Raw genomic sequence first — 13,445 nt, 5'->3', positions numbered from 1 at the left:
TTAATGGGGCCGGCCTTTGATGTTTTTGTTCGCAGCCAGAAGGGGAACCCTCACTAGCTTCAGAGGCGGCCGGCTCGAGGGTTTCCCCGGCAGCCACGAAGGGTGTGTTGGCCGTGGGGAGGCCCTCGGTTCTCTAACCGCCGACAGTGCTGGGGCTTCACCAGCCATCGTGGCTGTCCCTTAGCACTGAAACTATTTTAAACGTTCTAGAACAGGCAGAAGAGAGAGGTTTCTTTGTACAGTGGTGCCTCGCATAACGGACGCCTCGTACAGCGAACGCTGCGCATAACGAACTTTTTGTCTTGCTCCCTATAACGAACTTCGTTTCACACAACGAAGTCGCCCGAGGGGCCCGGGGGGGGGGGGCGGAACTACTCTCGCCGCTTTCTAATGTGAGCCGGGAACAGCAGCACCCTCCTGTCTGAATGCAGTGTTCCATCATCTCCCTCCACCTTACCTTAAAAACCGAGTTTTCCGGCTTTCTTTTTCGGCCAGCCACACACTTTCAAAGAGCAGCACATGCGCGCATGCTCTGTTGTTCAATCTTCTCCTCTGACGCAACCGGAAACCGGAAGTTGCAGGAGAGAGAACATTGATCAACTCCAGCAGCTGCGCGTGCACAGCTTTTTGAGATCGTGCGGCTGGGTGAGGGAGAAGGCTGGCAGGCTCTGCATGTGAGGTGAGGTGGAGGGAGGGAAATGTAGGGCTGCAGAACGAATTATTTTGTTTTACAGGTATTCTTATGGGAAAACGCGTTTCACACAACGAACGTTTCACATAACAAACTTGCTCCTGGAACGGATTAAGTTCGTTGTGTGAGGCACCACTGTATTTATATAGTGTTCTTCGATTATAACATCAGTGCGGTGTACATCAATTGAAAAAGGAAAGGAAAAGCCAAATCATGATACAAAGACAGTTTATAGTTCCTGGACACTAAGGGCTCCTTTTACTAAGGTGCGTTAGGGCCTTAACGTGCGGAATAGCGCACGCTAGACCTTAACGCCACCATTGAGCTGGCGTTTTTCTAGAAGCGTAAGGTAATTTCGTGCGTGCGCTAAAAAACGCAAGCACACCTTAGTAAAAGGAGCCCTAAGGCGCACTAAGTGTTATAGCATGCGCACCTTAGTAAAAGAGGGGGTTTATTTTTTGAAAAGCAATAGCTTTTCCAAGCTATCTGGCTGCCACCTCCTGATCGTCTCTTTTGCTTCTACAGTCTAACTCAGGGGTCTCAAAGTCCCTCCTTGAGGGCCGCAATCCAGTCGGGTTTTCAGGATTTCCCCAATGAATATGCAGGAGATCTATGTGCATGCACTGCTTTAGATGCATATTCATTGGGGAAATCCTGAAAACCCGACTGGATTGCGGCCCTCGAGGAGGGACGTTGAGACCCCTGGATTAGAGTGTCTATGACAGGGATGGGTAACTCCGGTCCTCGAGGGCCGGAATCCAGTCGGGTTTTCAGGATTTCCCCAATGAATATGCAGGAGATCTATGTGCATGCACTGCTTTCGATGCATATTCATTGGGGAAATCCTGAAAACCCGACTGGATTGCGGCCCTCGAGGAGGGACTTTGAGACCCCTGGATTAGAGTGTCTATGACAGGGATGTGCAACTCCGGTCCTCGAGGGCCGGAATCCAGTCGGGTTTTCAGGATTTCCTCAATGAATATGCATGAGATCTATGTGCATGCACTACTTTAGATGCATTCATTGGGGAAATCCTGAAAACCCGACTGGATTGCGGCCCTCAAGGAGGGACTTTGAGATCCCTGGTCTAACTTCTTAAGACCAGCTGTATGAAACATTTCCTCTGTGCAGCCAAAGGGGAAAATCTGCCCTGCAGCAGGCTATTTGCATTCTTTCTGCCAGGTGTCAGCTGTGATAGAAAGAGGCTCAAACAGTGGTGTGGTGGGGAACTTGTCCCACTGACCTCTTCTGTCTCCGCCTGCCCTTTTCATGTTGCTTGTTAGACCCGTTCCAGTTGCTGCAGCGGCGTCTTCTTGGGAGTGAAATTGTATGTGTTGTCCAGACCTTACTGGTCCCTGTGATTTCACCTCAAAAAATAAGGACAGTCAAAATTTTCTGGTTTTTTTTTTTTTTTTTTTAAATTGGATCACTCCCTGCCAATTTTTTTTTATTGATTTCACACATTTGTGTTGGAACAAGTTTTTTAACCTGCTTTAGCACTTTTTAAAACATAGTATCAATAGTGCACACACACAAAAAAAAATTTAAATGCTTTACTAAACTGGCTGTGACCTCTCCCATAATGCCCTTTGACTAGGGTTGCCAGATTTCCTGTTATGAAAAAAAAGGACACCTGGTTCCCACTCCCACACGAACCTCCCCAAACTTGGGACTGTGTATGCGTATGATGTCATTGTGTTGATGTCCATGCAGGCGTAGACACCCTCCAGATGTGGCAGTTGAGGTTGGGGACTTTCACAACCTAGACAAACTGCTGAGCTTTGGAAATCCCTCCGGGCCCCCGGACAGTCCTCTTAAGAGGATATCTCTGGTTTTCCTAGTGATTTGGTAATCCTACCTTTTGACTCTCCTTCAGTAGGTTGACAGTGCCAACAAACCCTTGTGCTTGAGAAGAGAGGACAGTGCTGCATTGTTGTAGCCTACTGAAGTGTGAGGTGTATGGGCTTGCCATGACTATTTCTGTATCCTGCTCTGCTCCTTTCCCTCATAAAATTAGTGCTGGGTGTGAACCGTGGAAAGGGTTATCCGGATTTACCCTGACATGTCCTCTTCTTAAAACCCAGGTACTTGGGTTTTGGAAGGCCTCAGAGCTGAGTCTGGAGGGCCTCCAAGCATGGGTGTATGTGAGGAGAAGATGTCATGGCGTTACGTGCTCGGAAGGCCCTCTAGCTGCAGCCCTGAGCTCGGGGAAGAAGAGATGAGATTTGTGATGGGGCAGGGCCACATGTTGTTGGGGTTTTTTTTTGCTTCAACAAATATAATGCTAACCATGGACACCCTATTCTGAAATGAAGACACCTTTAGTTGTGAATTGAACTTCTGAAGAGAAATTTGATGGCAAGAATCCATAAATACCACAGGTTATAACCAGGTTGAGCAGGGTTTTGGGGGTGGGGGGGGTGTAAGCTTTTTAAAGAACCCTGGCTAGGCTCCTTTTTTTTTTTTTTTTTTTTTTTTTTTGCAAAAAGCAAGACCAAATTCTACCACATTTCAATAAGGGACAATGTGAGGGCCTTCAGGTGGTTTATTGAATTCCCATGGAAGAAAACTGGAACCAGGCCCTGTACTCCAGAAGTTAAAATATCACAATAAAATCAACAACAGGATGCAAACATCAAAAATGTACTGTGTTTGAGGTGAACAGACCCTACAAGGTCCGTATTTAGGCAAAGAATTGCCTTCCTCAGAGGTCATTGACACAGTGGGCTAGCGTTCAGACAGAACAGGCCTACAGGCATCGGATTGTACAATTGTTAGTCAGATCCTCTGCTAACAGGGTTTGAAGGAATGAATCCTAAAAATCCTTTACGCTAATGCAGTGACTCAAACTTTCTCGAGCTGTGGCCACAGCTTGAGACACCCAGAAGTGTACGGATGTTGCTGTGATGACATCACACATATACGTGACATCACATCTGAGCATGTGCAGAGGTCCTCCAGATGGGCCCTGAGACAGCAGTAGGGGGTGCCAGCAGGGAAAAGGGCCGCAGAGAAGGAGAGGTCATGGCGCCAGCTGATTGCCTACAGCGGTGTTTCTCAACTACTTCAAGCTAAGTACCCCCTAAGTCTAACAAATATCAACCGAGTACCCCAACCACAGACCTCCCTAGGCCCACCCAAGCTCTGCCTCAGATCCCATCCCCTTTACTAATTGCAATGCAATTTTTCCCATTCATTTTTCATATGCACACAATATACACAGCAATTATAAATTCTCAAGACACATTTCAATCACTATATTGAAAATAAAATCATTTTATCTACCAGCGATCATCTACAGGCTGCTGTAATTAGCTTTAAAGCTGAGACTGTGAAGCCAGAGAACGCTAGAGAGAAAGGGGAAACATGCAGGCCTTCGGCGAATCGAGCAGCGCTGTACCGCGTAGGGAAGTCTGCTGGCAGGCGCCTCTCTTCCTCCTCAGTGTGCCACGGCACACTTAGAATCGCAGGAGGCACACTAGTATACCTCAGCACACAGTTTGAGATACACTACGCTAATGGAAGGCAAATTTGCCGAAACACGGACCGTGTAGGGTCTGTTCACCTCAAACACAGTACATTTTTTATGTTGGCATCCTGTTGTTGATTTTATTGTGATATTGATTTGAACACCAATTAACTGTAATATTTTAACTTCTGGAGTCTAGGGCCTGGTTCCACTGTTTTGCTCCATAGCCATTGACTTTTGTGGCACCTAGGTCCATTGCTGTGGCAGGTAGGACCATAGTGTTTTGGGATTTTTATTGAATTCCCAACCCTTAAGAACATGTTATTTTTTTGATCTGATTGATCCCTTTCCTGTGTCGGCAACAGAGCAGACAGCAATGATTGGTGCAAAAGAGGAATTCTGCTTTGGTGAAGGGTAGCCAGGGCCTTAAGAGAGATGCACCGAATCCAAAAGTTTAGGGGAGGCTCTGGATTCAGAAGGTTAGGATTGCCAACTGTTTGGAGTTTTTCAGCATTCTAAAAAGTTGGAACGTTATCTGTGTTAGAGCCAGAAGGGTGGCTAAGTGTGTGGATATTTTTCAGAGTTTAGCCCTAGAACAGCTCTCCAGAGGGGTTTACTGTCCGCTAAGGAAAAGAACTTGCAGCAAATGCCAGAATTGACATGATGGTGGGAGACTTGGTGGTGAGGGAACTGTCTGAAGGTGCACCTGAGCAGCAAGACTGCACTAGGAAAGACAGCTCAAAGGCATACAACGGCCTACTAGCCACCCAAGCAGCAAAACTAGACCACCACCTCTCCAACCTGCTGATCACAACGTCCAATTACAAAACCTTCAGCAAAGAATTAAAAACCCAAGTTATTCAGGGGAATTTGTCAAGTCAAACTAACCTCAATATATCCCCACAACCCTAATGCTTCTAATTATCTGTCTTGTAATCTCACTGGATATGCCCAGATCAATTATTTTGTAATCCGCCTAGAACCAAAAGGTATTGGCGGAATAGAAGACACTAATGTAATATTTTTTAGCAACTCTCCAGATCGGCATAGGAATCTTACAAGCAGGTATATATCTCATCATGACCAGCAGGTGGAGACTGAAACAAAACTGTGGAATATTACATAATAGGTGCATTTCCCTATTCCTATCAGTCTTCTGAATACCCAAGCAGAACTAAGAACTTGAAACAGAAATAATACTCCGAACAGGAGTAACAAACTAATATACCCGAAAGCTGTTGGAAAATGCAAAGGAGAGATCCCAGCAAGAGAATGTCTCCACAGCTTGCCAGCCGAGCCACAGCCGCTGTTCTTCAATTCTCCCCGGCCCTAGAAAAATATTAGAACCTGCAGAAAAACCAAAATCTGTATGCGCAACAGCCACACGACAATAGACAGGGTGGGGCCCTATGCCGGTCTGGAGAGGCTAAAAGAAAGTAAATTCATTTTTTCATATTTATAGCTGGAGCATAAGTTTGTACACCAAAAAGAAAAATTGAGGCGATCATAATTCTTCCAATTGCGAGTTACCATCTGCATGGCTATCCCAGTCATAATTTAAAAAACGCCGGCATTTATAACAGTCAATAGGGGAGGGGTATTATTAATTTGCATAGGGGTGGGTCTGAGCTGTCAAACCTTACTTTCCTGTCAGTGCCTGAGCCAATCAGCCCTCAGGCACTGAACAGAAATTAAGGCAATGACAGCTCAGACCTATTGGTAAATTTTAGTTACAAATGTGGCAGAACAAGGTTAGAGAATCAGCAATTATAGAGAATCACTCGGAGTGCTCATTTTAATATTAATGACCTTGTACTACATTTGCATGGCAGTATCGGAGACTGCTAGAAAACTCAGAAAGGACCTCGCTAAGCCTTTTTGATAATCCGCCGCTAAAATATACGCACGCTGGAACCGATTTAGCGAGCATGTTAAGGCAGATTTTAATTTTGAGAATCTGCCCCTCAGTCTCCAGCAGGTGGCGTGGTAGGCCTGTGCAGTCTTTTAGGCCTTGGCAGGGTCTGTTGGAAAGGTTCAGCACTGGCCTTTTTTGTCTGTCCCTATTTCTGGTCGGACTGAGCTGGGGGTCCTGCAGGACCATTACCACCTCTGGGGTGTCACACTCGGTCAGGTCCCTTCCCCTATTACCGAATCCCCTGCTATATATGTCACCACATGCCATTGTGTGAGGCCATGTTTGGAGACTCAATTGCAGGACCTCATTTGCTGGAAAGGGTAATGTATGAAAAACAGTTTACACACCATCCAACATTCTAGGCAGATTATAACAGGCATACACCGCGTTAAATGAAACAGTGGAACAGTTAGTGATCATTAAAGACACGGAACCAAGACAGATAGTGGTTACACACTCATGAAGACCCTATAACCAAGAAAAAGATTAGTTTTGAACGTTTTCTTGAAAGATCCAAAGCTGGACAATGTACAGAGAGTTGAAGGCATAACATGCCACAGTATAGATCCCATGACACTGAAGAGAGATCTGTAACTTTCTAGCCCAACCAATCATATAGGGCAGGGGTGTCTAATGTCGGTCCTCGAGGGCCGCAGTCCAGTCGGATTTTCAGGATTTCCCCAATGAATATACATGAGGTCTATTTGCATGCACTGCTTTCATTGTATGCTAATAGATCTCATGCATATTCATTGGGGAAATCCTGAAAACCCGACTGGACTGCGGCCCTTGAAGACCGACATTGGACACCCCTGATATAGGGGGAGAACTACAAGTTCACCAGAGGGACTTAGCATCCTGGTAGGCTGGTAACACTTTAACAATGTAGAAATTGGAAGGGGGGGGGCGCTAAGTTACGAAGAGCTTTGTAAGTTACGCCGAGAAACTTAAAAGGCAATTTCTCTGTTCACTTGGAAACCAGTGAAGTGAGATTAAAGTTACATGGTCAAATTTCCCAGTACTAGTAATGATTCTAGCTGTAGCATTTTAAGCAAATGAGGTTCAACGTAGATAAGTGCAAGGTGATGCATGTTGGTAACAAAAATCATATGCACGAATACAGGATGTCTGGTGCAGTACTCGGAGAGAGCCCCCCCCAGGAAAGAGACTTGAGAGTACTGGTAGGCAAGTCAATGAAGCCGTCTGAGCAATGTGCAGTGGCGGCAAAAAGGGTGAACAGAATGCTTGTAATGATTAAGAAGGGGATCAGAAACAGATTGGAGAAGGTTATCATGCCGCTGTACCAGGCCATGGTATGCCCCCACTTGGAATACTGCGTCCAGCACTGGTCGCCCTACATGAAGGACATAGTACTACTTGAAAGGGTCCAGAGAAGAGCGACTAAAATGGTTAAGGGGCTGGAGGAGTTGCCGTACAGTGAGAGATTAGAGAAACTGGGCCCTTTCTCCCTCGAACAGAGGAGATTGAGAGGGGACATGATCAAAACATTCAAGGTACTGAAGGGAATAGACTTAGTATATAAAGACAGGTTGTTCACCCTCTTCAAGGTAGAGAGAAAGAGAGGGCACTCTCTAAAGTTAAAAGGGGATAGATTCCGTACAAATGTAAGGAAGTTCTTCTTCACCCAGAGAATGGTAGAAAACTGAAACGCTCTTCTGGAGTCTGCTATAGGGGAAAACACCCTCCAGGGATTTGATATTGTTCTGGAACCCTTGTTATTGGCTATTCAAGAGGCAGAGGAGATACAGGGTATTCCTTATGCAGGTCGGGAATATAAGGTCTCTGATTATGCAATGATATTTTGCTTCATTTGAGGAATCCTGAAACCACCATTCCACATTTACTGGCTCTGATTGATAGATTTGGGAAATTCTCAGGGTATAAAATAAATTGGAGTAAATCTGAGGTTCTTCCACTAAATGTACATTGTCCAAGAGGATTATTTGATTCATTCCCCTTCCTTTAGAAGGAAGAGGGTATAAAATATTTAGGTATTTGGATACAAAAAACATTGGAAGAGACGATGAAAGTAAATGAAAAATCTTTATTGCTGAAGGTTACAGAAATGTGTGAGCAATGGAACCTTTTACACCTGTCTTGGTGGGGGAGAGTCCAAACGGTTAAGATGATTTTGCCTGTGGTTTGCTATCAAATGGGTATGTTTTTTTCAGGGGTCCTTTTACAAGAAGTTGAATAGCATTCTTACCAAATTTTTTTAGCTGGGTAAAACTGCGAGAATTGCGGCGGGTGGGGGTAAATTTTCCTAATTTTTATAGGTACCATCAAGCCTATATACTGTGTCAGGGTATGTACTGGATCCTCCCTGAGCTCATGGAACAGTTTCCGGACTGGCTTTACTTGGAATGGCAACTCATGTCTCCAATGTGATTGTTTCGTGTGTTGAGTATCAAGTTACCCAGATATGTTAAGGACAATATTATTTTATTTGACACCTGGAAAACCTTGAAATTTATTAATAAATTAACAGACGTTCCATTAGATAAAGCTACTTATCAATCCTTATGGCTAAACTCCAAGATTCAAATTGGCAAGTCTGGGGTCTTCTGGAAGCACTGGATGCAGGCAGGCATGCGTACATCAGATGATGTTTTATTAAATGGGGAAAATGCTTGATTTTTCATGACTGCAACAATCATTCGGCATTTCAAAGTCTCAAAATTATAGGTGGTTGCAGTTGAAGCAGGCCATTCAGAGTGGGTTCCCTGATTGGAAAAATCTACAAAATTATTACAGCTTGCAGGTCCTATGCTTCCAGACAGATTCGTTAGGACATCTCAGGCAGGCCGGTGGTAAAAATTAATATCTTGAATAAAAAAAAAACAAAATCTAGTCTTAGAGACATTTGGAGCATTGAGATAAAGCAGTATATTTCTGCGTCTCGATGTGTTAAATTTAAATATGTTCAATTTAAGAGCAGACGCAGAGGGGAGATGGGTCTCCTGGAGGAACAAAACATCTGGATGATTACCAATAACATAATTAGCCATTTTTTTTCCTTTTGATGGGATGATTAAGCCCATTAACATTATAGGATAATATATGAAGATCAGCCATGAGGATAAAGCAGAGAGAGATAAGGTATAAAATCTCCGACATGAGTCACTGTCATCTGTAGAAAAAGAAAATCAAATAGGAAGAAGTGTGGACCATTCCATATATGTAAATCAGCAAGAGAGAAAAGAAAAAAGGGAGAAAGACAAGGTAGAAAAGCCTCAGCAGCACGCACACATTGCATGGCCAGATATATAAGCATGCACATGTGTACAATAAACACAACAGTTTGTGGGTGAACCCACATAAACGGTGAGCATTAACCCGCTCCACACGAAACATAGGAAATGAACTGCAGTTATTCCATTACGATAAAGAAAACAGTAAGCTCAGATGAACAGGCAAAAATATGTCATTCATGGAATCCTGCCTCCTCTTATCCCACTGTCTTTCAACTCCTCCAGTCCCGACTCCTCCAGAACTGCCCAAAGGCTTAAACTAGCCTTCCCCTCTCCACGCGGCATCCACTATTCAGGCAAACTGGGAAAATCCCTTCTCTTCAAAATCACAGGTCTTTGGAACGACCTCACCACCCCGTTGCGGAACCTGAGCTCCCTTCAGTTATTCCGCAAAAAACTGGAAAACCTGGCTTTTCAGCAAATTGTAGCTCTATCCTTCCCCCCTTTCTCTCCCCCCTTCTACACATAAGTTCATGTCATCCTTTTTCTTCTTCTCTACCCACTATTTTAAGTTCTTGTAAACCGTGTCGAGCTCCATTCTCATGGAGATGATGCGGTATATAAACTTAAGGTTTAGATTAGATTAGATTAGGTCATTGCATTCTGAATGGATTCCAAGAAACATTTAAGGTCAGCTGGTTCCAAATAGGAAGTGGTGCGATTGTTATAAGTGACCTTCATTCTGGCCGGATACATGAGGCCATATTTGGTACCAAGATCCTTTAATTGCTGACGGTAAGCCAGAAATTCTTTGCGTTTGAGCGCTGTAGATTTTGCAAGGTCAGGGACAATAAAAAACTTCTTGCCTGATACAAGAGTTGAGGTTGAACTTTCGCCGCATTAATTATTTGTAAGGCTTGCTGAAAACGCAGAATCTTCGCCACAATAGGCCTCGCTTTGGTGGATTGCAAGGAAAGATGTGAGGGAACACGATGGGCCCGCTCGATTTCTAACGGTACAGCAAATGAGAGGCCAAGTGTTTTGGGAAGGAAATCCATCAGAAAAGTAATGATATCAGGGCCCTCCGAGGTCTCCGGTAGCCCTATAATACGGATGTTGCTCCGTCTGCCGCAATTCGACAGATCTTCCAAGTCACGCTGTAACGAAGCAATAATCTTATCATGCTTATCTATGAGCAAACATTTGGTTTGCAGTGCGGTAGATGTTTCTTCCAGGGCATCCAGCCTATGCCTGGCATCTACAAACTGGGTCGTTAAGTGCCTCTATCTCCACACGTACCAATTTGGTCTCATCGACCTGATCTTGCATGATGCGTTTGAAGGCCCGCATTTCTTTAATAAGAGTCTCGATCTGCGACTCGTCATGCTTCGCCACCATTTTGTCAGGTGAGCCAGACTCCGTTTTGGGGCGCTTACCATTAGGCTGAGTCGAAGCGGAATCTCGCTTTATAACTTTCGGCAGTGACATGTGGGAGCAAGGCAGATCAGGCGTGATCGAAAGAGATTGAGTAGGCAATGGAATACACACTTGAATTTGATATATTGGTGTCAGCGTGGAGGAGCCGTTACTCCATGCGTCTGCCCTCCGTAGCTAGCAGGCTCCGCCCCCCAGTGTTGCACTGTTAATATTTGAGAATTAATAAAGATTAAAAAAAAAAAAAATGCCGAACTGCCAAAATCAGGTCATGGATATCTTTACTGTGGAGTATGATGTTTTCAATTGCTGGAACGTCTCTTTGAAACATGTTGTTGGGGCATCTAAGATTATGTTCTGATTGTTTTAATTTTTAATAAAAATCCTCATGGACCGCTACAAATGCTGGCTTTTCCTAATTATGAGTGGGATAGCCATGCAGATGGTAACTCGTAATTGGAAAAATTATGATCGCCTCAATTTTCCTTTTTGGTGGGCGAATTTATGCTCAAGCTATAGGTATGAGAAAATGAATGCTGACATGTTGGGCAATGGCAAATTATTTAAACTGATTTGGGGCCCGTTGATGTCTTTTATTACTTTATTATAGTTGTCTTTTGTCTTTAATTTTTATTTCCACACACATCCAGGGAAGGGTGAGAGGGTGGGGGTGGGGGGGGCTATCTCTATCTTAAGTTTAGTCCTTTGAGTAAATACATCCAGTGTGGGTGGGAGGAGGGTGGGATTACTATTTTAAATAGGGAAAGGTTATTGAAAGATTCTATGTACAGTAAAACCTTGGTTTGCGAGCATAATTCGTTCCAAAAACACGCTTGTAATCCAAAGCACTTGTATATCAAAGCAAATTTCCCCATAGGAAATAATGGAAATTCAGACGATTCGTTCCACAACCCCAAAACTTTAATACAAAATCCTATATGTACTTGTATTGCAAGACCTCGCTCATTTAGAACAGTCACTACACTCCCGCAGGGTCAGAGAGAGAACCATTGGCTCAGTTGTGATCATGTGACGTGTGTATACTCTATGTAATCGTATTGCAAGACCTTGCTTTGTATATCAAGTTAAAATTGAATCAAATGTTTTGCTTGTCTTTTACTTGCAAGCCAAGGTTTTACTGTATTTGTGTTTTTATTGACTAGTCAATGGGCAGGTGGGATAAAATGGTTGCTCATGAGGGTCTGTAAAATGAATGTGCTTTTCTTGAATTATTATATGTATATATATTCTTGTGTATTGCACTGTTGATATTTGGGGGTGGGGGGGGGAATGATGTTAAAAACCAAGCTGTTTGTGTTTGAAAGGTCACTTGGACACACAAAGTCAGAGGCGTGAAGAAAGTACAAGAGGTTTATTACAGCATGCCGGACTCTAGTGCAGTTAACAGCCTGCCTACTAGAGTGTCAGAAACAGGAAATACATGGACTTTTATGCCCTTTTCGCAAACTAATATATGCAAAAACTACAATTTTCATTTGTTACTTCTATAACTTTTCTACAATTATTATTGGTCCTAAGCCAGCACTTATGATAGGTTCAGGGATAGAACTTATAGTCCTATAGGAAACTAGCTCATTTCTCTGCTTATCTAAATCTTATAGGTCTAAATGTTACATGTACAGAAGGGCAGGGTACATCATGGCTCAAACTCTTATCTATTTAGCTTACAATGTGGTAAGGTAGGGACATACATTTTAGGCAGATGAGGTCAGTAGATTGTACACTGTTTTCAGCTATGTAGGCCAGAGCAATATTTTAAACAACAGTTAACCATTTCATGACCCTACATGTTTAGTGGTGGAGCCAAGATAGTTTAGGATGTGTTGGATCTGTAAGAAATAAGTAGGCACCAGTTCGTAATTCTTTGCTTCTGAATATCCCCCAAAAAGAAAAGAGGAGATTGCAAATTATACAAAATACTGCTATTAAATTAATATATAACGCCATGATCATGTTTCGCCATTCCTGATTGATTCCCACTGGCTTCCAATCAGTCATCGCATTTTCTTTAAGGTCATGCTCCTAACGTTCAAAACCCTAACCTATAACGAACCCCAATTCATAGCCAAAATGTTAATACCTCATAATACTATGAGACCACTCAGATCATCCTCTCAGAATCTTTTAACCATTCCCTCTTTGAAAATAATAGGCGCAAGATTAGACCCGTTCTCGGTAATGGGCCCCCAATGGTGGAAGTCATTACCACAGTATATTAAGAATGAAAAGGAGCTTCCCTCTTTTAAAAAAACTCATCTTTTTAAAGATGCTTTTAACATTAAAATTTTTAACCCTCCCCCCTCCTTTTGTTCTTCTCCTCTTATTGTTCTCTCTTCACAACGAAAAGTTGTAACTTTTCCCCCTTTTCCTCCCAACTCAAGTATGTCTTGTTGTCAAGTAATTGTTATTTTGTTCATTAGTTTTGTATTTCTACTCTTTTTATAATTATGTACGATTAAGCGATACAGCAAATATTAATCAACTTGAACTTTAACTGAGTGAAGTTGGCTGTGGCCGCTTTTCCTCTGCAATGATGTGTCTTCATTTGATAGAAACTGCAGAGCAATTGCCATTATTTCTCAGTTTCGGTTTTTTTTTTTTTTTTTTTTCTCTCCAAATCTTTATTCATTTTAACATATACATCAAGTGTACAATAAATATAGCTCATCATATTACATTATCACTTGAAATTCCATAACAATA

This window comes from Geotrypetes seraphini, chromosome 7 (genome assembly GCF_902459505.1).
Source record: "Geotrypetes seraphini chromosome 7, aGeoSer1.1, whole genome shotgun sequence".
NCBI classification, from domain to species: domain Eukaryota; kingdom Metazoa; phylum Chordata; class Amphibia; order Gymnophiona; family Dermophiidae; genus Geotrypetes; species Geotrypetes seraphini.
This window is presented reverse-complemented; position numbering follows the sequence as displayed.